The sequence below is a fragment of the Humulus lupulus genome, chromosome 2 (assembly GCF_963169125.1).
Source record: "Humulus lupulus chromosome 2, drHumLupu1.1, whole genome shotgun sequence".
Taxonomy (NCBI): Eukaryota; Viridiplantae; Streptophyta; class Magnoliopsida; order Rosales; family Cannabaceae; genus Humulus; species Humulus lupulus.
Window position 1 is genome coordinate 15,524,931 of NC_084794.1, and position 24,530 is coordinate 15,549,460.

The window sequence follows — 24,530 nt, forward strand, 5'->3', positions numbered from 1 at the left end:
CTGAATTACTGGGTTAGCAATTGTTTGAAGCAGGAAGATCTTATCAGTTTTGCCTAATGATAAAAGCAGTTTAGTTGAGTTCTGTTTCAATCATTTCAGGACCACAAGAGTACAATAAAAGCAATTTACACGGGTTCTGAATTTCTGGAGAGTGTTTTTGCTGGTGTTGAAGTTGGTATAGTGTTATAGTGTTTCTGTACTTGGCGTTTTTTGTTCATACTAGTTCGTAACTGTCCTTTATGCCTTAACAAGCTTAAATGATCATTTATTCTGCTGGACTATTCCTGAATATTGATGCACAGGCTCAATGCTTATTTGTTTCGTCGATTTCAGTTATTCAGGATTCACTCCACGAACATAAACAACGGGTGGACTTGCCAAAAAGTAAGTGTTATGTTTCTGGATAGTTTCACTTGATATCAATGTACAAAATGTGTCTGTGCATGCATATTTTCATGTCACTCAAACTACATCAACATCAAGAACAAGAATATTCACAAGCTCATTCCCTCCCTCCCAATACTATTACAATTTTTTTTTTGTCACTGTTGCATATGCAAAAACAATCAATAGAATATTCTTTAGATATTTTAATTAATTTCTTCCTTTTGTAGAGAAAGAAAGAAAGATAAAACTTGTTCTAATTGTAGCTTAAATATTAGGATATTAATGTTTATGCATTTTTGTTGAGTGTTCTACAATTCTAACATCTACTAGTCTTCCTAAAAAAAATAGTTGTTGGGTTTATTATATCTGTGTATTTATATGTATTGAAAGAATGTTAGCTACTTGTTGTCTTTGATTGATTTGTGTTGAATTTCATTTTCTTATCTATAGTATTTACAAGTTATATTAAATATAAGAAAGTGAAACTAATTTTCATTTCCATTCAAGATATTTGGTTTCGTTTGTCTATTAATTGTTTTAATGTTTGCACAATAACTCTCTCCTTTGCTCATTATTGTATTCTCTCAAACTTGTTCCTCATATTTTTTTTAAGGTGGCATAACATACAGGCAGTAACTTATATATCTTCTCTGTTATTTTTTTATTATTATTATTTGTTATCATTTTATTGATTACACCCTAAAAACTTCATATTGTGCATTGTTGCAGGTACTTTTCCTTTGGTTAAAGAGAGAAGACATTTCTACCTTAGGTTTAAGAGAGAGAGAGAAGACATTTCTGTAGAGCATCAGGTTTAATCCTTAATGGGCTTATATGCTTATAGAGATTGAATGATCTTATTTGTTTGTTATTCTGTTTAGATCAAACTTGAACTAAATTTATTGTTTGTATTGGTATTATCTCTTGTTCTAAATGTTATACTCATGATCAAATAACAAAGTCAGTAGTTAAAAGGAAACTCTTTCTCAAAACTAGAACAACATATTCAATGGCACATTTAAATAAATGTGTAGAGTGCAAAATGTAATGTTAGTAAAAACAGAAGTGAACCAAAATGAATATAGCCCAGAAAACTAAATAGAGAAGAAGAAAAGAAATAATGAAACCAACACAAGAATTATATTGGATGAAGAACAAAGATCACTGTGATCTTTGTCTCTACTCCAGTTTCGAACTTGATCTCATATTCTTTATTGAACAATTGATAAAGTATGAATCCTATAAGGCAAAGTATCTTTGCCTATATATGTCACACTCCTCACATATAAATAAATTTATAAACAACTAAATATCTTTGTCCTTTTTTCTCTTGATCTGATTTTTTTTTTTTTTTTTGATTATGAAGAAGACTAGGACTTATATAGCTAGCTTAGATAGCAGCTAAGTGAAGAAAATGTTGAACAAAAATTGGGTGAAACTAAACAGGTATTATTTCAAAAATAACTTTAAATTTCAAGTAATATTGAAGGCCTAAGAAAATATATTAAGGTTAATCTCTTTTTTTTTAAAAATATGTAGAGCTACAAAAGAGTACACGGATGCGGCATGGGACTTTGTGAAAATGGTAGAAAGAAATTATGGTTTTCCAAATAAAATTATCTGTCCTTGTAAGAAGTGTCGAAACTTAAATCATCATTGTGTTGATGATGTTTTTGAGCACTTAGTTATAACCGGAATGGATCCAACTTATCGTATTTGGGTTCACCATGGAGAGCAACCCATTGATACTCAAGTTGACGAAGTTTCAAATGATATGGATGCATTTGATTTATACACGACTGCTGCCATGGATGATGTGGACAATAATATAGGTTGTGGAGGTGGTGAAGATGATGAATTTGTTAACGAAGATCTTCAAAAGAAGTTGGAGGATGCAGAAACTCCTTTATATGAAGGGAGTGAGAAATACACAAAACTTTCATCAATTGTAGCTTTATATAGGTTGAAGAATCTGAATGGTTGGACAGACAAAAGTTTTACTGGACTATTATAACTCCTTTGTGATATGTTTCCCAAAAACAATGTACTTCCTGATTCCATGTACTCAGTTAGGAAATTTTTGAGAAATTTCGATTTGAAATATGAAAAGATTGATGCTTGTATTAATGATTTTTGCTTATTTAGAAAGGAGAAGGCTAAAATGGATGTTTGTCATAAGTGTAGTGTTTCTAGATGGAAAGTTGATAAACACACAAAGAATGTTAAAGTTGGTGAGGCTGCCAAAGTTTTGAGGTATTTTCCGATAATACCCCGATTGAAAAGATTGTTTAGATCAAAAGAAATGGCTGAAAACTTAAGGTGGCATTTCACTCATAAAAGTATTGATGGGAAGATGCGACATCCAGTGGATACACCTGCTTGGGATTCCATTAATGAAAGATGGCCAGAGTTTAATCTTGAACCACGCAACCTTAGGCTCGGGCTAGCTGCTGATGGAATTAACCCCTATAAAAGTCTAAGCTCCACTTATAGTTGTTGGCCAGTGATGCTTGTTATCTATAATTTACCACCTTGGTTGTGCATGAGGGACGAAAATACATTTTTGTCATTATTGATTCCAGGTCGTAAACAACCTGGAAACGATATTGATATTTATTTGGAGCCTCTTATTGAAGACTTAAACAAATTGTGGAATAATGGAGTGCATACTTATGATGCATTCGACAAAAGCTTCTTCAATTTGAAGGCAATGTTGTTGTGGACAATAAACGATTTTCCTGCATATGGAAATCTTGCTGGGTCTACAACCAAAGGCAAGACAGCTTGCCCGATTTGTGGTAATGATACATGTGCAACTAGGCTGAAACATAGTAAAAAATTTTCATACCAAAATACTAGGAGATTTCTCCCGTTTGATCATCCATATCGGTCTAAGAAAGCATGGTTCAATGGAGCTACAAAAGAAAGAGCCCCCCCTAAAGTTTTGAGTGGCAGTGAAATTGTTGAAGAACTAAATCAAATTACCAACGATTTTGGAAAAGGAATGAATCCCAAAAAAAGGAGTCGGGATAATAAGGTGGAAGGAATGTGGAAGAAGAAATCTATATTTTTCAATCTACCATATTGGGAGGTTAATTTAATATATTTTGAAGTTATTTAAAATTGAAAGTTTAAGCTTATAAAATGTAACTTCAATTTGTTGATGATGTGTCTTTAATCTTTGTAGGTTTTGTTAGTTTGTCATAATTTGGATGTTATGCATATAGAAAAAAATGTGTGTGACAGTATTAGTAGCACATTGTTGGACTTGAATGGAAAATCCAAAGATCATCTTAATGCTCGATTGGATTTAAAGGATTTGGGTATCAAGAAGGCCTTGCATCCGGTGGAGAAAGATGGGATTATACGACTTCCAGCAGCTACTTACACACTTTCTAGATCAGAGAAGAAAATGTTTTGCCAAAGGTTATTTGATTTAAAGTTACCTGATGGTTATAGCTCAAACATTAGTAACTGTGTAGTAGTTGAGGAACGTAAGTTGATGGGGCTTAAGTCTCATGATTTCCATGTCTTAATGCAACAATTGCTGGTAGTGGCCATTCGAGGATTGATGGAGGATGGTCCAAGAGAGGCAATTATAAGACTTAGCAAATTTTTTAATGGAATATGCCAACATGTGGTTGACGTAAAAGAAATCATAGAATTGGAAGCAGAAGTAGTTGAAACAATTTGTATGTTTGAAAGATATTTTCCTCCTTCATTCTTCGACCCTATGGTACATTTAGTTGTTCACCTTGGACGAGAAGTGTTATTATGTGGTCCTGTTCAATTTCGATGGATGTATCACTTTGAAAGGTAAATATTCTTAGTAACCTTTCAATAGTATAACATGAATTTCCCTTAACTAATGAGGAAGGTTCCTTCTTTATTTGTAGATATATGAAGTTACTTAAAGGGTATGTGATGCAACCTACACATCCCGAAGCATCTATTGCTGAACGTTACATTGCAGATGAGTCAATGCGCTTTTGTGCATCATTTTTGAAACAATCTAATGACGAAGGTTCCTTCATTGGACGTAACGAATATAATGATAGTGATGTGATACTTGAAGGTCGTCCACTTCATCGTGGTGTAACTGTTACACTAAATGATAAGGATCTAGCTAGTGCACATCGCTATGTATTATTCAATTTAGCTGTCACAGAGCAATATTTAGAGTGAGTGGATAAACTTATTATCTTCTAATTTCACTGTCGCTTAATTATTGATGGTGATTATTTTTTTTTAAAATATAGGATGCATCTACAACAACTAAAAAAGAATAACAATACTTTAAGCACCAATCACACTCTACTTTGGAAACAACATACTGAGCTTTTTCCCTTGTGGTTAGAAGAAAAGGTATGGGCCAATACACTATTTAATTTGTATTAATATGAAATTATGATGAAATTATGTGATAAAAATGTTTCCTTCTGTATTTTTCTACTGCAGAATTTGATGCTATGTTATCAAGATTAGCACATGGTCCTCGTAAAGCAGTCATATCCTATAAGGGATATGTTATTAATGGGCAGCGATTTCATACTAAGGATGCAGAGAGAATGACACAAAATAGTGGTCTTTATATGGAAGCAACAACAATGTGTAGATCTAGTGCTAAAGATGATGCACAATTGGCTGATGTTGTAGGATATTATGGATTAATTAATCAGATTATACTCTTGGACTATTACAGTTTTCATATCCCTTTATTTAGGTGCAATTGGGCACATGTTGGCAAGGGTGTAAAGAAGGTTGATTGGTATACTCTTGTAAACCTACACCAAGGACAAAAAGAGTTTATTAGAGAACCATTTATACTTGCTTCACAAGCTAAACAGATATTTTACGCAAGGGAGAATGAAAATTCAAATTGGTATATTGTGTTAAAGGCTCCACTAAGAGGACACTACGAATCAGAAATATATGATGACCAACATGATGAGAATCCGATTGCTCAAAGTTAAAAAGTACAACATTTTCTTATTAATCATAAAATGTATAGTCATTACTTTTTTATGATTTTTTTTTTGTGCGTTTAGTATGTTTTTTTTTTATTATTGTACTTATTAAGTTTCTTGAACTGCTTTAAAAATTGTTTCCTTAACTTGAGCATTGTGATTGTCATATTTAAAATACATGTTTTTGTATGATGCAAATTTAGTGCATATTTCAAATTACTTTTAACTAAATCTCTTAATCTCTTAATCTTATACAGGTACAATATGGAGACTAGAAAAAAGAAGCAGGATGGAAGTTTAGTCAATGAAAAGGATGGAGGTTTAGTCAATGAAAGGAGGTTGGATCACCTTCAACTCAAGTTCACTTGCAACCTGGTGCTTTGAAAGCAATTGTGGCAGAAAAGAGGAGGCAATTAGCAGCTAAGTTTGGAAAGTTGGCAGAGAAGAAGAAATCGAAGCTTCGTTTTGCATCCTCTACTAAAGTTGTAATGGATTCACCACCTGCATCTAAAAGATCTTATGAAGCAGCGTTTGGTATAAATCCAACAAATGAGGATGACAACGAAGATGAAAACATGTCCCCACAACGAGCAACTGCGTTAGGTAGAACCCAAGCAACATCTCTACTCCACAACCTGAACAAAACAAGAAGATCTCTGCGCCATTTTGTCGACAATGATTTTGAAGATGATTTTAACACTCCACAAAAGAATTCAGAAACTATGATGAACGAGTCACCCAAGTCTAGGTTGATTAGGCCATCAACCAAAGGTTCTCCTGCTGCTAATATAAGGTCCTCCCATCGCCAATCTATTGCTCATGAAGAAGATGTGCCTCTCAATAATAATTAGGAAGAATTTCTAGTTAACTCTACAGAGCATGTCACTCAAAACAAAAGAAAAAGAGGCCCAACAAAGCTAAAGGTATTGCTCTCCAACCTGATGGTCGTATTACTGTAAGGTTTAATGCAAGAGGGCAAGCTGTAGGGGAAGGCTCGGTTAGTCTTTCATCATTTATAGGTCCTCTTGTAAGGGAACTTGTACCATACACAATAGCTGATTGGCGAAAGGTTCCAAAATCAATGAAAGATATTTTGTGGTCAACAATCCAGGTTCTAAACTTATATTTATTCATGTGTTAAAATCTTTTATTTTTAGGTGAATACTCATAAATTAATATTTAATGTGAATGCAGACAAGGTATAAGGTGGACAAAGATTGGGAACGAGACTGGTGTATGAAAGTAATGGGAGACCTGTGGAGATCTTCCAAGTCCAGGCTAGTTACTAAGCTGAACGAGCTACCAAATGAACAAGAGCGACTAAAATTAAAGCCTGATAATATCAAATCAGAAACTGAATGGAGAGTATTTGTGCGTGAAAAAACCAGTAAAAAATTTCAGGTAACCAAAATTTCGATATATGTATTATATAGATTCTGCTTATTACAAATAAATTGGGTACCATACTTATTTCAGTTTGGTTTATTATCAGGAGAAAGATTGAGAAAAAAAAAACACTCATTGCTTACTTAGCTGTTACATCTCTGATATTGATGAATTATAGTTTTAATGCTTTTGGTATCTATAATCATGGTGTTCACTATAAACAGTAGCAGGTTTAATTTTCATTAAAGTTGTATTTAGCAAAAGAAGTTCATTATTCTTTTGCACTTGCTACTAAGGTTGTTTATAGTACACATTAAGTTATGCTTTCCCTTGTATTTAAAAATTGAATTGAGTATATATATAAATTTATATATTTGAGCAATAGTTACACTGTCATTTAAAACTTGAACTGAATATATATATATTCTATTTAATATATATATATATATAGATAATTTTGAGTGCATAAATAGAATAAACAATAAGAAGACATGTCTGGCTACAGACATGTCTGGCTATATATATTCTCTACTAGTCATTTTTAAGGTAAAAGAAAAAATCAGAAAAATAGTAAGATGAAAATACTGGTGTCACATTTTATTATAATGATTCTTATTTCTAACCAAGTGTTATATGCCTCATCATTGTTTAATACTCCAACCATAGAATTGAAACCAACCAAACTAGTACAACATTCAACGTGACAGCTTACAACTCCAATGCCTTTTCTTTTATCCTCATATTTTCCTCCCTTTCTTACTTATCCCATGCATCAGATACCCTTAAACCTGGAGAGACTTTGTATAATTATGAAACCTTGGTTTCTTCTAATGGGGTGTTTGAGCTAGAATTCTTCAGTTATGGTGATTCAAGCAATGAGTACATAGGAATCTAGTTTAAGAATGATAAGGACAAGAAGGTAGTTTGGGTTGCAAAAAGAGCAAGTCAACCAAGGGTGTAGTTTCTTTTGTCATGGCTTAGTCCTGATGATCCAGATAAAGGTTCCTTTTTTTAGGCTTTGACAGAGAAAGCAAATCCCAGTTCAATATCTGGTTAGGTGAAAATGTTTATCAAGAGATTGGCTTTTGGGATGGACAAAAATTAAGATTATTCTTTGAAAGCTCTTCAGATAATCAACTTTAGTTATGTATCAAAAAAGAAGGAGACTTATCTTATTTTCAATAACAAAGAAAGCAATGTGTATTCATGGTTTGTCATGGCTCATAAAAATAAATCAGAAACACAATAACAAAAATCCTCAAAAAGCAAAGAAAAACAAAATCCCAAAAGACAATAACATGTACAGAAGAACAAAATAACAAAAAATACGTGGTTATTTGGCTTTATGAATTTCTTACTATTTGGCATTATGTCACTAAGCTTTTTGTTTTTCATATACTGTTGTTCAAGTATTACTTTGTTGTGGTTGAATGTGACTCAATTGCTACAACAAAATTACCTTTACAAAGCTTGTGATAGGTTGAGTTTGAAAGATCATTGAATGTATTCCTTGTTATTTGGCTATTTTTTCCTGTTCATAATAATGGTGTTGGCTTCTATTCTGCATTCCTGGTTGCAGATTGGTGCAATTATGCTATTTGTAATTTATGTATAAATTTTATTCAGCATATAATGTTCACCAGGATGGATGTCAACATATTTTATGAAAATCTACTTTGAAATTTGAAAGCAAAAGTAACTTGAGGGAGGCATTGGATAAGTAAGATATTTTTTTCTTGGTGTTATGGAGTATATAATATTCTTATTCTAGAACAATGCATTATGCTATATCAGTCAATTAAAACTATTTCAGGTCTGATCAAATTAAGGCAGTAGAAATCCTTAGTAGTTTCTGCATAATCTTAGCAACATTAGATTGTCTTGGCTTGATATGCACATATGAAAGTTAAACTCTATTGGCCTCAAGAGCTGCATTGAGACTACAATTATGGTTAGTTTTTAGAATATCTTTATGCTCTAAATTTGAACTCTTGCAACCACAAACAAATTTCAGATTCCAAATTTACAATTGGCTTAATTGTATTCAAATTATGTGAGCAGTTGCTGCCCTGTTTTCATGAAACTTTTGTACTTTAAATGATTTATTTTTTTCCAATTCTCTTCTTGAAAGTGTGTTTCTAAATTTATTTGACAAAGCTATTCAAGAGACACTATTATCACCATTCACAGTCCACCAACCATCCCATCCCTGTTCAGGAGGAGTTGTACTGTGTTTACTATTTCATTGCTAGAATACTGGTTCTGTATGTTTCTTTTACTGCTGGAGTGTTTACTGTTGGAGTGTTTATTACATACTCTTTTCTTTGCTGCCATAGTTACTGTTTTATTGCTAGAATACTGGTTTAGTTTTTTTGTTTTACTGCTGGAGTGTTTGGTATTCTGTATGTTCAATCGCTGGTTCATTTCTTATTTATTTTAGGCGATTAGCAATAAGTTTAAAGAGATGAGGAAGAAACAACTCCCACATACATGCAGCAGGAGAGGATATGCTCGAACAATGGATGACATGGTAAAAATTTAATAAATATTTTTGGTAGCTAAACATAAGAAAATATATGTTCTCTTTCTGAAAAATGTACTTGGATACAGAGTAAGGAAAGCTCAAAACCTGTAACAAGAGTTCAAGCTTTCTTAAAGACACACACAAAGAAGAATGGTGAACCTGTGAATGCACAAGCTGCTGAAGTTATTGTAAGTAATTTACCCTTTGTTTGTAGAAACATATGTATTTGTATGCACATAGACTTATTTAACAGTCAACTTGAAATGATTTATAGGAGAAGCTACAAGTTCTTGCAAATGAAAAACCAGATTCATGCACAACACAAAATAGTGTACAAGATGCTCTCACTATCATATTTGGTCCTGACAAGAATGGTAGATCATTAGCTAATGGGAGAGGAGTAACTAATACACAGTTAGCTATTCTAAGAGCAAGAGATGACCATATTTCACAATTGGAATCAAGTCAATGTGAGATGAAGAATAAAATGTCTGAGATGATGAATCTTATTAATACTATTGCAAAAAGTGTAAACATTCAGGTAAATTAAATTAATTGACTTCTATTTATTTTACTCTATTCATTGAAAATTATAAATGACTAAATTATTCTCAAACTTGTAGGGGTTTACTCAACCAAGTGAAGCGGAGTCACACATGCCTTCTCCTATGGTAACTACAATTTTAATTACTACCTATCATTTCACTTTTAATTTTTTAAGTATCAATATTATCTATAAATAAATATATGTTTTATCATGTAACAGAGTGTTAATAATCTGAAGTTCACTCCTGAAAACAATGCTTGCAATTTACTTGATTGGAATGGAAGTGGAGAGATTGTTGCAGAAGGTCGATGGTCTTCTAGTGATCCTTTATGTGAGGTGCATCATCTTCGTCTTGGGCCTAATGCAATGAGAGTTTGGGTTGATGTTGCTAAGAAACCTACTGCATATTTATGGAGACCAACATCACATATGAGTACAATTGAAGAAGCGGTTGGTTGCACTGTTGCTTGGCCTTCTAATAAAGTTACAATGAGGTAAAATTTCATGCAACTTAAAAATGATTTATAAATAGTACTACAAATCAGCTGTAGTAACTAATTATATCATCAAAATATATAGGAAATGAACATAATGGATGAAATTCAATTGTTTCTTGGTAGATATCTTTGGTACGTATCTTTGCATAAAATTAACTAATGAATGAACATGTGTTTTCAACTATTTTGGCTACATTTGTTTTCTTAATTTTATATATTTTTCACTCTTACAGGTGCACAACTAATGAATGAAGTGTAATATTTTGGAGGGACGCCCATGATCAACAAATTATGAATCAGTTTGTTTTAAAACTTTTTCTTATGTATTTTGTCTTGCAATATACTCGTACTTTTGGGATATTGATATTTTAGCTTTATGTAGCGAACATATTAAGAATATTTGAATTTATGTTAAGGTATAATTTTTAATGTGTTATATGTTTATCATTTGTTGCAATTATTCATATATTAAAAGATAAAAAAATATAAAAGTTTTTGTTATGCCATGAAATTGTTCATATGACAATTAATAAATGTTAGGAAAATGATTAATGATAACAATAAAGAAACGCTATTAAAAGTAAGGATGATTGCAAACAAAAAACGCTATGTCTAATTACTAATTACATTTTCAAAATGCTATTACATATCTTTACATAACGTTTGAAAAATGCTATTAAAAGTAAGGATAATTACAAACATAAAACGCTACAACTGATAACTAATTACATTCTTAAAACGCTATTGTATATCTTTACATAACAATTTAAAAACGCTATTCACAGTAAGTACGACTACAAACATAAAACGCTACGACTTATAATTAATTGCATTTTAAAAACGCTATTGTATATCTTTACATAACGTTTTAAAAATGCTATTAAAAGTAAATATTACTACAAACATAAAACACTATGGTTGATACTAATTACATTTTAAAAACGCTATTGTATACCTTTCAACATCATTTCTGCATAACGTTTGAAAAACGATATTAAAAGTAAGTATTTTCAATTTAACATAATCAATGACTACATACATAAAACGCTATGACTGACATCTAATTATATTTTTAAAACGCTATTATATATCTTTCAATAGCATTTTTACATCGCAATTTAAAAACGTTATGAAAAGGTCCAGACTTTTAATAACATGGGATAATATAGCATTTGTAATAACGCTATCGTTTGTTAAAGACAGCGTTTTAAAAACGCTATGGAATGCAGTTTTTCTTGTAGTCCAGTAACGTGGGTTACGAGCTCAGGTGCATGTTGTTTCCAACATCATTGGCAGGACCTGCCAAAAGTTGGTTCGAGAAGTATAAAAGACACTCAGTAACTTCGTGGGAGCAGTTGTCTAGAGACTTTAAGAAGCAGTTCTGAGCTATGATGGGAGTCAGACCAGAGGCATCCACCCTAACTAACGTCCGACAACAACCGGGCGAAACACTGAAAAGCTACCTAACAAGATTTAATCTGGAAGTCGCCCGAGCTCGGGACGTGGATGACAATGGGCACCTAATGGCCATCCGAGCTGGTGTTTTACCCGGAAGTGCCCTTTGGGATGACATGCAAGGGAAACCGGTGAGGTCAATAACCGAGTTTAACAGACGAGCGCAGAGATTTGTCAATGTAGAGGAGGCGAGGTCAATGCTCAAAACGACCTCGCAGATCGAAACTACAACGATAAACGTCAACTCTGCCTCAACCTCGGCTGACCCAGCAGCTCCACAGCCTACCTCGGAGAACCCATCCAAGAGGAAAAAGAATGAATGAAGTAATCCCGAAGCTGAGGGAGGAAAGAAAAAGAAAGGAGAGAGGTATTTCTCCGTGTATAAAGTGCACACCGAGCTCAACGAGTCTCGGGAAAATATATACCTGGCTAATGAAAACCAGGTCCTCTTCAGGCGTCCGGACCCAATGAGAAATCAAAAATCCACGTTGGATTCCAGTAAGTATTGCCGGTTCCACAGAGACACCAGGCACACAACTGATGAATGTCAACAACTGAAGGACGAGATCGAAGGGTTGATCTTGAGAGGTTACTTCCGGAAGTATGTCAAAAACCAGAATACTGGTCAGACGGCCGCGAGCCAGAGAGTAGCCGCGCCTCCGACGACACCAAATAATAACTCCCGATCTCGGGAAGAGGACAACCCCCCCCCCCCCTCGATAGATGGAGAGGACGTAGTAACCATCTCAGGAGGGCCTCATCTCGCAGGAGGGGGCAGGAATGCCCAAAAAGAGATATGTTAACGAGCTTAAGACAGGGGACGGGTCTCCTTATGAACCTGAACCTAGGGCACCTAAAAGCCAGAGGATGAGTACAAGAATTACAATTTCAATAAAGGAAAAAAAATCAAGTGAGTTTGGCACCAACTGTCGACCAAAGCCTATGCATGTTAAAGATTTTTTAATTTTTCACTTTAATTTTGTTTATTTTAAACAAGCAAGTAAATTCCCTAAAATAAAATGAAAAACAAGCAAGTAAAGTAAAATTGACTAAACAACGCGTAATATTAAAGGATATGTATATTTTTGGTAAGCCATTAGAACAAATGACCGATTTCATTTTTAAAAGAAAAAACTTCTAAGAGATTATTTGATTTAAAGCTCCTATTAGTGCATGTTTGAAAGTAATTGTGTAATTATTAGGGTAGAAATTACACTATTTTTTAAAATATAGTGTGCATTTAGATGTCAAATGATAATTATTTATAAATTTATATTGTCGTCTTTGGTAAAACAGTAAGTAGCTACACAGAAAAATAATATTATGTAATATTTACTATTTAAAATTAGTAATTACACTCAATTCTCATTGGAACTCTCCCATGAAAATTTGAGTGTAATAAGGATCCCTCAATTACCTCTATTACATGGCTACTATGTAATTACATAGACAGACAAACACACCAAATCGACACTACAAATAAAGGTACTTTTTAGTGACAACATTTGAGTCAAAACATATATTTTGTGTGACTAAATGCCACTTTTAGTCACAACAAAAAATTCCTTATGACTAAAATATCATACTTAATCACAAGTTGTCATTAATATAGTTTTAATCACAACCTATTATTTTTAGTGATAAAGTTTATTATGACTAAAAATACATTTAATGACAATAAATTGCAATTTCTGTGACTAATACTTTTAGCCACATACTTTTTAGTGATAACATAAGTAAGATGATTTTTATTTAGAGATAACATAGGTAAGATGATTTTTCTTTAGTCACAAAATTTTATTGTGACTAAAACTAAAATTTTTTGTAGTACGAGTAATTGCTCTGAATTACACTCAATTTCAATTATAGGATAACTTTCCACACACACCTTATTTATTAATTATTTTTTGAATCTTTTTGAAATTCTCAGCTAATTAATCAACTCAAAATCTAATACGACAGTGATTAAGAAAATGATTTTTTGTTATTTATAATTAAGTTTGATATTGTTATTTTTACCATTCAAAAAGTAGTCAACACTACTACAAAAACAGGATTTCCCGACAGTTTTTAACTGTCGCTATTGAGCAATGACGACAGTCGACTAACTGTTGTATTTGCCTATGCCGGCGTAGGAGTAGCTACGCCGACAGTTAATAGGTGTCGTCGTTGCTGGCTACGCCAACAGTTAATAGGTGTCATTGTTGCTGGCAGCGCCGACAGTTAATAAGTGTCGCCGTTGTTAGAAACGCCAACAATTATTAGATGTCGTTGTAACATTAAATTTATATATATATATAAATAATTTTTCTATATATGTTTTTTTAAAACTTTTAATTAACAATTGAAGTTTGATATAAATTTAAATAAAAAAATTACTCACATAATTAATTATTATTACCATCATAACTTGTAGAAAAAATTATATTTATCATAATAAAAATTCATATACATACAACATTTATTCATACAATTGAAATGTAAATAATATATCAAATCCCCATGAGACTAAATAATTCTCAATAAATATTCATTATAATATTATAAATCCATAAACTTAAAAATATATAATACAACAAATCCCAACAAGACAACATAATTCTCTTCTCTAAATCACTGCAAAAATCAATTGACTTTTGGCTTCGGTCGTCTTGGCCTTGACACAATATACAAAACTCCCAACACAACTAGAAAAGCAGGAATTGTAGTCATATCAAACACCACATCCACTTTTCTCTCTCTTGTACAGTGAATTAGATGGAGAAGGGCTATAGTTGCATTTACTTGACTATAGAATCTGCATGCAAATAACCCAACCAACCATAATAGTTAAATATAAATCTCCCTTTCTCTGGAGATTTCTCAAAGTTAAGTTTTATATTTACTTTATTCATGAACAATCACAACTACTGATAACTAACCCTTTAATAATAATAAAACACCTAAATTCATCTGTAATAATAATAAAAATACTAGAAATAGCAACCAGCCAACCATTGCATTACCAATCTCATATCCCCATGTGTGCCTAAATCTAATGATTCAAAAGTATTACATTTATATGAATGAAACCAAATATACACAAATGGTTTTTTATATTCAAAATACTCGGACATGATAAAAAAAACAGTTCATTAGTAATTGCTAGGCATCAATGAAATAAAGTTCACACAAGACTAGATCGGGTGCCAAAAAAAAAAGAGCAAAGGCAGCAAAGAACCTTTGAGAGAGCCATGATCATGCAACCTCTGTAGTTGATACTGCAGAATGGAGGAATCAAGATACGTGTGAATATTTTTCCTATATGTTCCATTAACAAGCAATAGTGGGACAGTTGCTGCTTGCCGTACCACTATAAAATGCCATTGCCAAAGCAGGATCGTCTGAAAGTGGTAACCTAACATAATCAACCAAATAAAAGGAGTTAGATTTCCATATGGCTTTTGTTCAAATTTGAAGAAGAAAGTGTCCGACAATGATACAAATATTCTTGGGTTGAAGTCACACGATTGTCATGTGATAATGCAACGATTACTTTCTCTCGGTGTTCGCAAGTTTCTTCCAAAATCTATATCGACCACTATTGCATAATTGTGCAATTTCTTCAGGAAAATATGTTCGAGGACTTTAAATGTTAAAGATATGGAGGAAGCACAAAATGATCTTATTAAGATATTGTGCAAGATGGAGTTGATTTTTGCTCCAGCTTTTTTTTGACATAATGATTCATTTGGTATTACATTTGCCAGAAGAAGCAATATTAGGTGGCCCGGTATTTATGATGAGGATGTATCCTTTTGAAAGGTACATGAAAAAATTAAAGAATTATGTGGGAAATAAAGCTCGCCCTGAAGGGTCGATCGCCGAAGGCTATGTTGCAGATGAGGCTTTGACCTTTTGTTCAATGTATTTCAAAGACATTGAAACAAGATTTAACCATCTTGATCGAAATGAAGATGCAACTTATATCCCACGAAACCTTACAGTTTTCCAATCTCAATGTCGTCCACTCACAAAGGGAACTTTGAAGCCTCTCAATCATAATACTCGTGAAATAGCTGAGTGGTTCATACTTGAGAATTCTCCTGAAATTGAACCTTCTTTAGAGTAAGTTTATTCTCTTATAAATTAGAACATGTGTGGTTATTATCAGTTTTTGGTTATCAAGAATCGTAACACTATTCTAATTAACAGCGAACACCTACAAGAGATTAAACAAAAATACCCAGATGGTGATCATGATCGTTTGCATAGGAAAAAATTTCGTTCGTGGTTTCATAAAAAGGTAGCTTTGAACTTTGAACTTTGAACAGTGATTTTATTAATGATATATTTTGTGAATCTAATATCATTTTATGTATTTAGATATATGACTTGCACAAGTTTGGGTCTTTGGAAAATGTTGATGAACTGTTAGCTTTAGCATCTGGGTCAGATCATTTGTCAACCTTTTACCAAGGTTGTATAGTCAATGGTGTTCTATTTATTGCACACGACCGAGACAAAAAGCGCACCACACAGAATAGTGGAGTGTCTGTTGCCGAAACAGAAGGTTTTAATTATTACGGCACGCTTGAAGAAGTAGTGATACTTTCTTTCACTGGTGCATATTCAGTGGCATTATTTCGGTGCAAATGGTTTAATACAAATCCAAGAATGAAGAAAACAGTCATTGAAAATAATATCACTAGTATAAACGTCAATGGTGAATGGTACAAAGATGAGCCGTACATACTTGCTACTCAAGCTAAGCAAGTTTTCTATCTCGATGATTTACTTAGAGGTCGTGATTGGAAAGTTGTAGAAGATGTGAATCATCGACATATTTGGGACATTAAGGACAATTCTGATCAGGTTAATGATGTTATTGATGTTGTACACGAAACAAGTTCATCAAATTTTGTGTTGACTGCGGACCTCGGAGAGTTGATTATGCAATCTGATCAACCTGCTGCATATGTTGGAGCTGATGAAGAGGGTGACGACGAAGCTGATATGTCAGAACATGAGGAAGTTGCAGATGCAGAGGATGAATTGTTAGTTGAGCTTTGTGAAGATGAAAATGTGTCTCCGATTACTAATGGAAATGATAGTGATTACTCTGTTTAGTTTTTTCTATTTGTGTAACAGAACTATATATTTAAATATAATAAAGTTTTTTTTTTTGTAATTATAATATAATATAGTTGAGCTTTGTGAAGATGAAAATGTGTCTCCGATTACTGATGGAAATGATAGTGATTACTCTGTTTAGTTTTTTCTATTTGTGTAACAGAACTATATATTTAAATATAATAAAGTTTTTTTTTGTAATTATTATTATTATGAATTCAATGTGATATACTTCTATTTTAATGCTAATTACTAACTAATAAATTTTAAACTGAAGTATAATGTCAGCTGATATAGCTACTTATCACGGGGGAGATGGTGGGGGTCAAGACTCGCCAGATCCTTCTAGGGTACCATCATCTTACGAGTCAGGTTAAATATTGCATATCAAAATTATTTTTATAAATTATATTGTTAGATAAATATAACATCAATACTAATACTGATTATTGTTAATAAATTTTAAAGCCCCGCCGACGAGAAGAAAAGGTCATGGCCTTGCTAGTAATAATGTTCTTGAAGAACGAAGGAAAAAACCTAGGAAACCATTGGATCTAGAGCTTGATCCTGTGACCAACAAAGTGGTTGGGCAGGAGGATCAAGCTTTTATTCGCATGTTGGGCACTCTAATTACCATTTTGTGTCCGCGACATTATTTGGATTTTGCTGATGTACCTCAATAGTTTAAGGATCAAGTGCTGGATCGTATGAGGGTAAAAAAATTACAAATTTTGTACTTTTCATTATTTATTTCCATTATTTACAAAGTTATCTAATTTTTTTTCTTAATGCCGTATTACTATAATATAGACGGTCATCCACAACGTGAGTCAGTTCTGGCAACTGTCAACAAGGAGATGGGCGAAAGATATCATGAGAGAAAGAACAATAGACATAGACACTTCAAAAATCATTATGCTAGACCAGAAGATTTGGAGAATGTCCTCTCTAAGCCACCTGACCATTGCACTAAGGAGGCTTGGCATAATATTTGTGAAATGTTTTTTAGCGAAAGATTTTTGGCTCGTTCTGGTAAAAATCAAGCAAACAGAAAACAAATGAAGTATGTAACAACACAAGGCACAAAGTCGTTGGCAGCTAAGCGTCACCAATATGTAAGTGAAGATGTTAATTTAATTTATAAAATAACACATTTTGAAACATTCTGTTTACATTTGTATAGGAGAACCCAGATGCGCATGTTGTTGATACTTGGAGGGATGCTCATATGAGAAAATCAACAAAATCTTTTGTCAATGAGGCAGCTCAACAAGATTATGTAAGTGAATAGTATTGTTTTCTTGTTTCTAATTTTTGTTCATAATGTTATCTTTATATAGGAAAAAATGGTGGCAGAGGTTCAGAGGTCACAGCTTGAGAGGCAAAGTCAACAGCAGAGTGAGGCATCTCTAAATGTATCTGGCGTTGATTCGTCCCCGGTCGATCAATACGAGATACTAAGTAAAGTACTCGGGGAGAGATCTGACTACCAAAGAGGAGTGGGTTATAGGGCGAAAGGGAAGGCAAAAAAGACATCCTCTAGCTCTACAGATCAAAGTTAGTCCCAAGCAAATACTGCTGCTACCCCTAATGAAGATATGACTACTATGGCTCTGATGATGAAGGCAATTCTTGAGACGTTTCAGTCGGTGGTACCTGAGCATCCCAGTAAACTGTATGACCCAAGGTTTGACAGTTTTCTGCAGAGGTATTTGCCACCACAATCCGAAGGTGGTTCGTCTTGTCAGAGTAACACTGCCAATCCTGACCTTCATACACCGCCACAACAACAGTATCAACCTCCTTCACAGCAGCAGTACCAGCCTCCTTCACAGCAGTAGTACCAGCCTCCTTCACAGTATCCGCCACAGCAGCTGTACCAGCCTTACCCACCGCATCTGCCACATATGTCATCGCAACAACCTCCTCAGTATCAAAACCAATACATTTTTGGACGCTCTTCCCAGTCTCCTCCACTATCTTTCAGCTTTACCGATTTTCAAGGAGGATCGATGCAGCCTCCACTACCTAATGTTAGATATGGGGAGGTTGGAGGTTCGTCACAGCAACCATATGTGAGATATGGTGAGTTTGGGGGTGGGTCGCAGCCACAGCCTCGAGATCAGTTTGGGGACCTCACTCTCGGACGATCATCACAGCCACAACCACAGCCGTCACCCTCATCGCCACAGCCACCGCCACAGCCGTCGTCCTCACATCCAAACCAAAATGTTGAAGATGAGGATAATTTCAATATTAATCTTAATGATTTTATTTAGTTACTAGTTTATGTCTTTGGACTGAATTAATACTGTATTTATTTTTAATGACAATAGCGATATTTACTAGGTTGATAAATATTAAAACTATTCACATTAATTTTAATGTTAGTTATGTTTAAATTAATTAAATGTTTATTTTTGTTAAATTATATTATGAATTATTTTTAATAATAATTAAATTTAAAAAATATTATAAAAACAATATTAGCAGCGGACCCCGCAGCTAATAATAATGCCTCTGACAAAGGTATTAGCAGCGGGCTCCGCCGCTAATATTATATTATTAGCGGCGGGTGTGTCAGTCCACCGCTAATAATGATTATTAGCGACAAACAATTGGGCACGAGGTATTAGAAGCGGAGCCCCACCGCTAATAACCATTAGTGGCGGACGTCCCCATTATTAGCGGCGGAGTCCCCCGCCGCTAATACATGAAATTCTTGTAGTGACTAACAAAATAAAATAGGAGCAATAAGAAAACAATTGGACATGCATGATGTTAGGGTGGACTTTGTATTGGTCAAATTTTAAAGACTTGAACAAACAAAAAATATATATTATTACTAAAGTTTTTTCGCAATGCAATTCACTTCCTATTAGAATTTTTTTTAAATCAAACATGTGTTTTCAAAATAGTAACAATTAAGTTCAATATATTAAAAAATATAATTTTTCACTATTTAAAATAAGCAAGTAGTTCCCTAAAAAAAAGGCAAGTAAAAAATTAACTAAACATTTGGTAAGCCGTCATAACAAATAACTATTTCATTTTAAAAAACTTCTAAGAAATTATTTGATTGAAAGTTCCTGTTTTTAATTTAATTTTTTTTAATCCTTTTTAAATTTCCAGTTAATTAATCAACTCAAAATCTAATACGATAGTGATTAAAAAAATGAACTTTGGTGATGATTTTTTTTATTTATAATTAAGTTTGATATCGTTATTTTGACCATTCAAAATGATTTAAATTAAGCGTGTGATGCATGTATAATTGTTACAATGTATCAAAATGGTAGAAGGTAAAATACTAGAATGGCGAAACTATAGCTAATAATACTCAAGGGGAAAGACAATGGAGACGATGACAAAAACAACAAAGGAAATAAGGGCAACGACAACAACGATGAGAGAAGCAAGCAACCCCAATACTAAGGATATCTATGGACGTAAAAAGAAAACCAAAAGAGGATCGATGGCAACATACACAAGCTAGCTATATATAGGCTACTAATTGACCAATTAATTACAAAATAAAATATGTTGCATAAGGATGTTAATTTCTTTCGATAAATTTATTAAAGGATACATTTACAAGAAAAATGTTTTCTATATAGGTTCAAATTAAATGTCTTCACCCATCTTAATTCCAAAAATATCATTGTCTTCCTACTATTTTTTACAAACAATATAGTATCATATTAATTATTTCTCTCTTCTCCACACTGCTGGTCGTTTGGGCTCAAGAGTTGTTTGGGCTCAAGAGTTGTAACATCATTACTTACTCTTTAGTGTGATCATTTTGATATGTGTGAAGCTTATGTTTTCTCGTCGTTATCAAAATAAAAAAAATAATCATTTTGTTGCTTACAATAACAACTAGATACTAATTAGTTACCCTTCTATAAAAAAGAGGGTACTAAAATGATATTTTGTAAAAAAACAGGGTACAAAATGAGTAAATTCCTTTTTTTAAAAAGATGTTTCAAAAGTTCCAGTAAAATAACACATGAAAATCAATTGATACAAAATTCAAAAGTTAATAACACATAAGTTGGAGATTAAGAACAATTATTTGGTCGAATTCTTTTATTTCTAAGTTTGATAATATTGCTTTTAAAAAAGAGTCAAACTAAGCACAAATTGTTAGAAAAGTTTACTAAGTCAACTATTGTATATTAGAAAAAGTGAATGAAAAACTTAATTTTGGTTTGTGCCACATTGTTAGTGAATGAAAGTTTGCCTTTGGAAAAGTCTATAAATAAGACCTTGTGTTCTTAATTAAAAGTACACCAAATATTAGTATATGTATATCTTCCTTTGAAGAATAATATATATACTCAATATAATATTTCTTATTTACTCATTAGAGTTCTTAGGTTTTTTCTAGTGTGATAGAGTTCGGGCATACTTAATTCGCCAGAAGTAATTCAGTGGTACGCCAAGTTAATTGTTCTCTATTGTATCTTGGGAGATAGACGCCGAGATAGACGCCGGAAATCCTCTACCACCAATAGGAGGTGACGAATTTGTTTTAAGGAAACTGTATACTACACGGGCCTAGATATCCTTCTGTTGAGAATACACAAACGGTTAATTTTCTCAACTCTTTATATATTTGTTATTATTGTTGTGTACTATAATTGCTAGATAAATTAATTATAATTAATAGTTATATTATAATTATAAATTGTTTTATTTATAGTTATAATAAAATTTTTAATTATTATTTTATATCTATAATTTGTGAGATAATGCTATTGCTTATATCTTAAATTGCTCTGTGCGATTTGGATATATTATGTGCATACATTGTGTTTGCGAGAAGTTTGTTTGAACTTAAACAAAATCTTACTAGAGAAGTTCTGTTGAGGAAGTTGGGTTTTAAGTGGGACCATTGTGACCCCTCCAAACTATCCTGGGAAATGAATATTTTCTAAGGAAACTAGACTATTGCGGTAGGGGGACGACCCTCTTAGTCTTCTTTGAAAACTATCTAGTAAAGGTATTTGTGACAGGGTTTGAATAAATACTTAAAAGAAATATTCAATGAGAGGTTAGACCACGAATGATTGGATTTTGACCCTTCCTATTTTCCTGAGAATAATCTCACGAGTACAATTCACAATTCCATGTGAAATTTCCAAGAGGAAAGTAAAACACTGTTGGTTGTGTGATTTCAAGCAATATGACAACTGAAACAAAGCAAAGTGTTGGGAACGATGACATGTCAGCTGAGACCCCAGCTCAGCCAATTCAAGCTCATACCCAAATGATTCCGGCTTCGATTCGTACGATCCATCCTTTGAGCTTTGGGGAAAGACCTGATAAATTCAATAGGCAGAATTTCAAAAGGTGGCAGCAAAAGATGTTGTTCTATCTCACTACCATGAATCTTGCGAGATTCGTGAATGATAACGAACAAAAGCTGAAAAAAAAGGAAGATGATATCCAAGTTTCTAATGTTGTTGAATCAAATTTGTTTTTCTCTGTCGTAACTATGTTATGAATGGTCTTGAAAATTATTTGTATGAAATTTATGCTACAAAGAAGACGGTCAAAGAACTGTGGGAGTGTTTAGACCGAAAATATAGAACTGAGGATGCTGGCACAAAGAAATTTATGGTTTGGTGATTTCTTGACTATAAAATGGTAGATTCCAAGATTGTGATCAATCAAGCTCAGGAATTTCAATTAATCTTACATTAGTTTTATTCTGAGGGAATGATTCTGAGTGCAACCTTCCAAGTAGCTAATTTGATTGAAAAGCTACCCCGTGCATGGAAGGAGTTCAAGAGCTACCTTAAGCATAAGCAAAAGTATATGACCATTGAAGAATGAATTGTTAGACTTCGTATCAAAGAAGACAACAAAAATTCTAAGAAAAAAAAAAAAGAGTTCAAGACAAAATATGGCTAAGGCCAACTAATAGAGCAATGTCAAAACTTCAGGGGAAAGAAGAACTATAAACCCAACTATAAAGGGTTCAAGTTCGGATCAAAATGAGGAATCTCCAAAAAGCCATTCAAATTCCTTGGAAGTGCTTTAACTGTAATAAGCCAGGTGACAAGTCAGTGGACTGTATACTGCCAACGAAGAACCATAGTCATGAGACTAACATGATTGAAGACATCTCAAAAGATGTTGGTGATATAACTCTATCAGCGATGGTGTCTAAGATAAACCTTGTCAATTCTAACCCTAGAGAGTGGTTGATTGACACTAGTTCTACTCTGCATATATGCTCAGACAAGTGTGTGTTCAAATCTTTTGAAAAATTGACCAATGGAGATAAACTATTTATGGGAAACTCTACCACGTCTGAGATTAGGGGTCATGGAAAAGTGATCCTAAAAATGACCTCTGTGAAAAAGCTGTCTCTAAACAATGTGTTGATTGTATCGGATAAGCACTATATGTCTGGTTTGCCCTGGCGCTTTGTGAGCGCGACCATGCCTAGGCATTGGCGAGACTGCACTAGTTTCCTAGAAACACGAATTTTGGGGATTTTAATGCACCCTTTAGATATAAATTTGTAAATTTTTGGAGCTTTATGCAATAGAGTTTTAAGACTTTCTTAAGGGTATTGTGGGGATGACTTAGCCTTAAAAAAAGAATATGAGTGTATCTTAATATGGTTTGGTTTTGCTTGGTTTTAGGTTTTAAAATTTGTTGTTATGTGACATGTTTAGGCTCGCTAAGGATACTTAAAGATATGTGTTAGGGTGTGTGGATCGCCGTTGCTTTTGAGGTAAGAAGAGTGGACACCACACAAGATGTACGCTTGAAGTACTTTTATGGTAGAATTTGTCTTATATGATATGTTTATATTATTGTATGAGTATGCTAGTGTATGATTACGTTTAATAGCTTGCATGTAATTGTAGTTTATGTGTTTTGTATGTATATGATAACTGTGTGGCATGCTTACGTTTTAAAATGCATGTCTACGTTACGAAACTTCATGCTTATGATATGTTGAAATTGCATGTTTATGTTGTAATGTGCTCACTGCACTTGTCCTACTCAACTTTGGCTATGATATTTCATTTTATGTTATGTTTGTCTTTATTGTTATTATTCAAATAAATTCTTGGTTAAGGTTATGGGGTTGTGTCCTACACAACTCTTCTTGTTGGGCTTTGGCTCAAGGGCACTCTGTGCTACAGGTAAAGGCAAAGATGTGGTTACAATGCAATAAGTTGGAGAACTTTAGCAAAGGGCGTACATTTCAAGGATGTAACGACCATAAGGGATCAGACCTACTAAGGAAATTTATTAAGTATTTTGGAATGATGTTTTAGTTTTATTGTCGCCATTAAAAGTTTGTTTTGTTTTACTTTATTACGATAACTACGAAACTCTAGAGTTTCATTCTTTTAAACGTTTGGTTTGTTATTCACGATTGATTTTCTGTAAAAATGGTGTTTTTATTTAAAAACCAAATATTGTAGTAGTCAGTTAACACTTCAAGAAATTAGGGCTTTACAAGCCTTGTCTTTATCGATTGTTTCTACATCTTATTTTGGAGGTGGAACTTGTTGTTTTGGGCTAAGGAAGTAGCCAATTTGTGCTTTTCTTTTCCTTGGACCTTTAGAGTGCTCTTGGGCTTGAAAGTCCTCAATTTAGTTAAGTGGGTTAAAAATGGATTGATC

The 24,530-nt window shown here is 33.3% G+C and overlaps 2 long non-coding RNA genes across 2 annotated transcripts; one reads left to right on the forward strand and one right to left on the reverse strand.

The window, feature by feature from the left end:
* Positions 1-9,689: 9,689 nt before the first annotated feature.
* Positions 9,690-10,098, forward strand: LOC133815857 (uncharacterized). Its single transcript, XR_009884865.1, has 3 exons — positions 9,690-9,805; positions 9,888-9,935; positions 10,031-10,098. It is a non-coding gene; the product is annotated as an uncharacterized LOC133815857 (long non-coding RNA).
* Positions 10,099-14,236: 4,138 nt separating this feature from the next.
* Positions 14,237-15,177, reverse strand: LOC133815858 (uncharacterized). The gene is made up of 2 exons (XR_009884866.1): positions 14,984-15,177; positions 14,237-14,560 (listed from the first exon to the last, which is right to left on the reverse strand). It is a non-coding gene; the product is annotated as an uncharacterized LOC133815858 (long non-coding RNA).
* Positions 15,178-24,530: the final 9,353 nt, after the last annotated feature.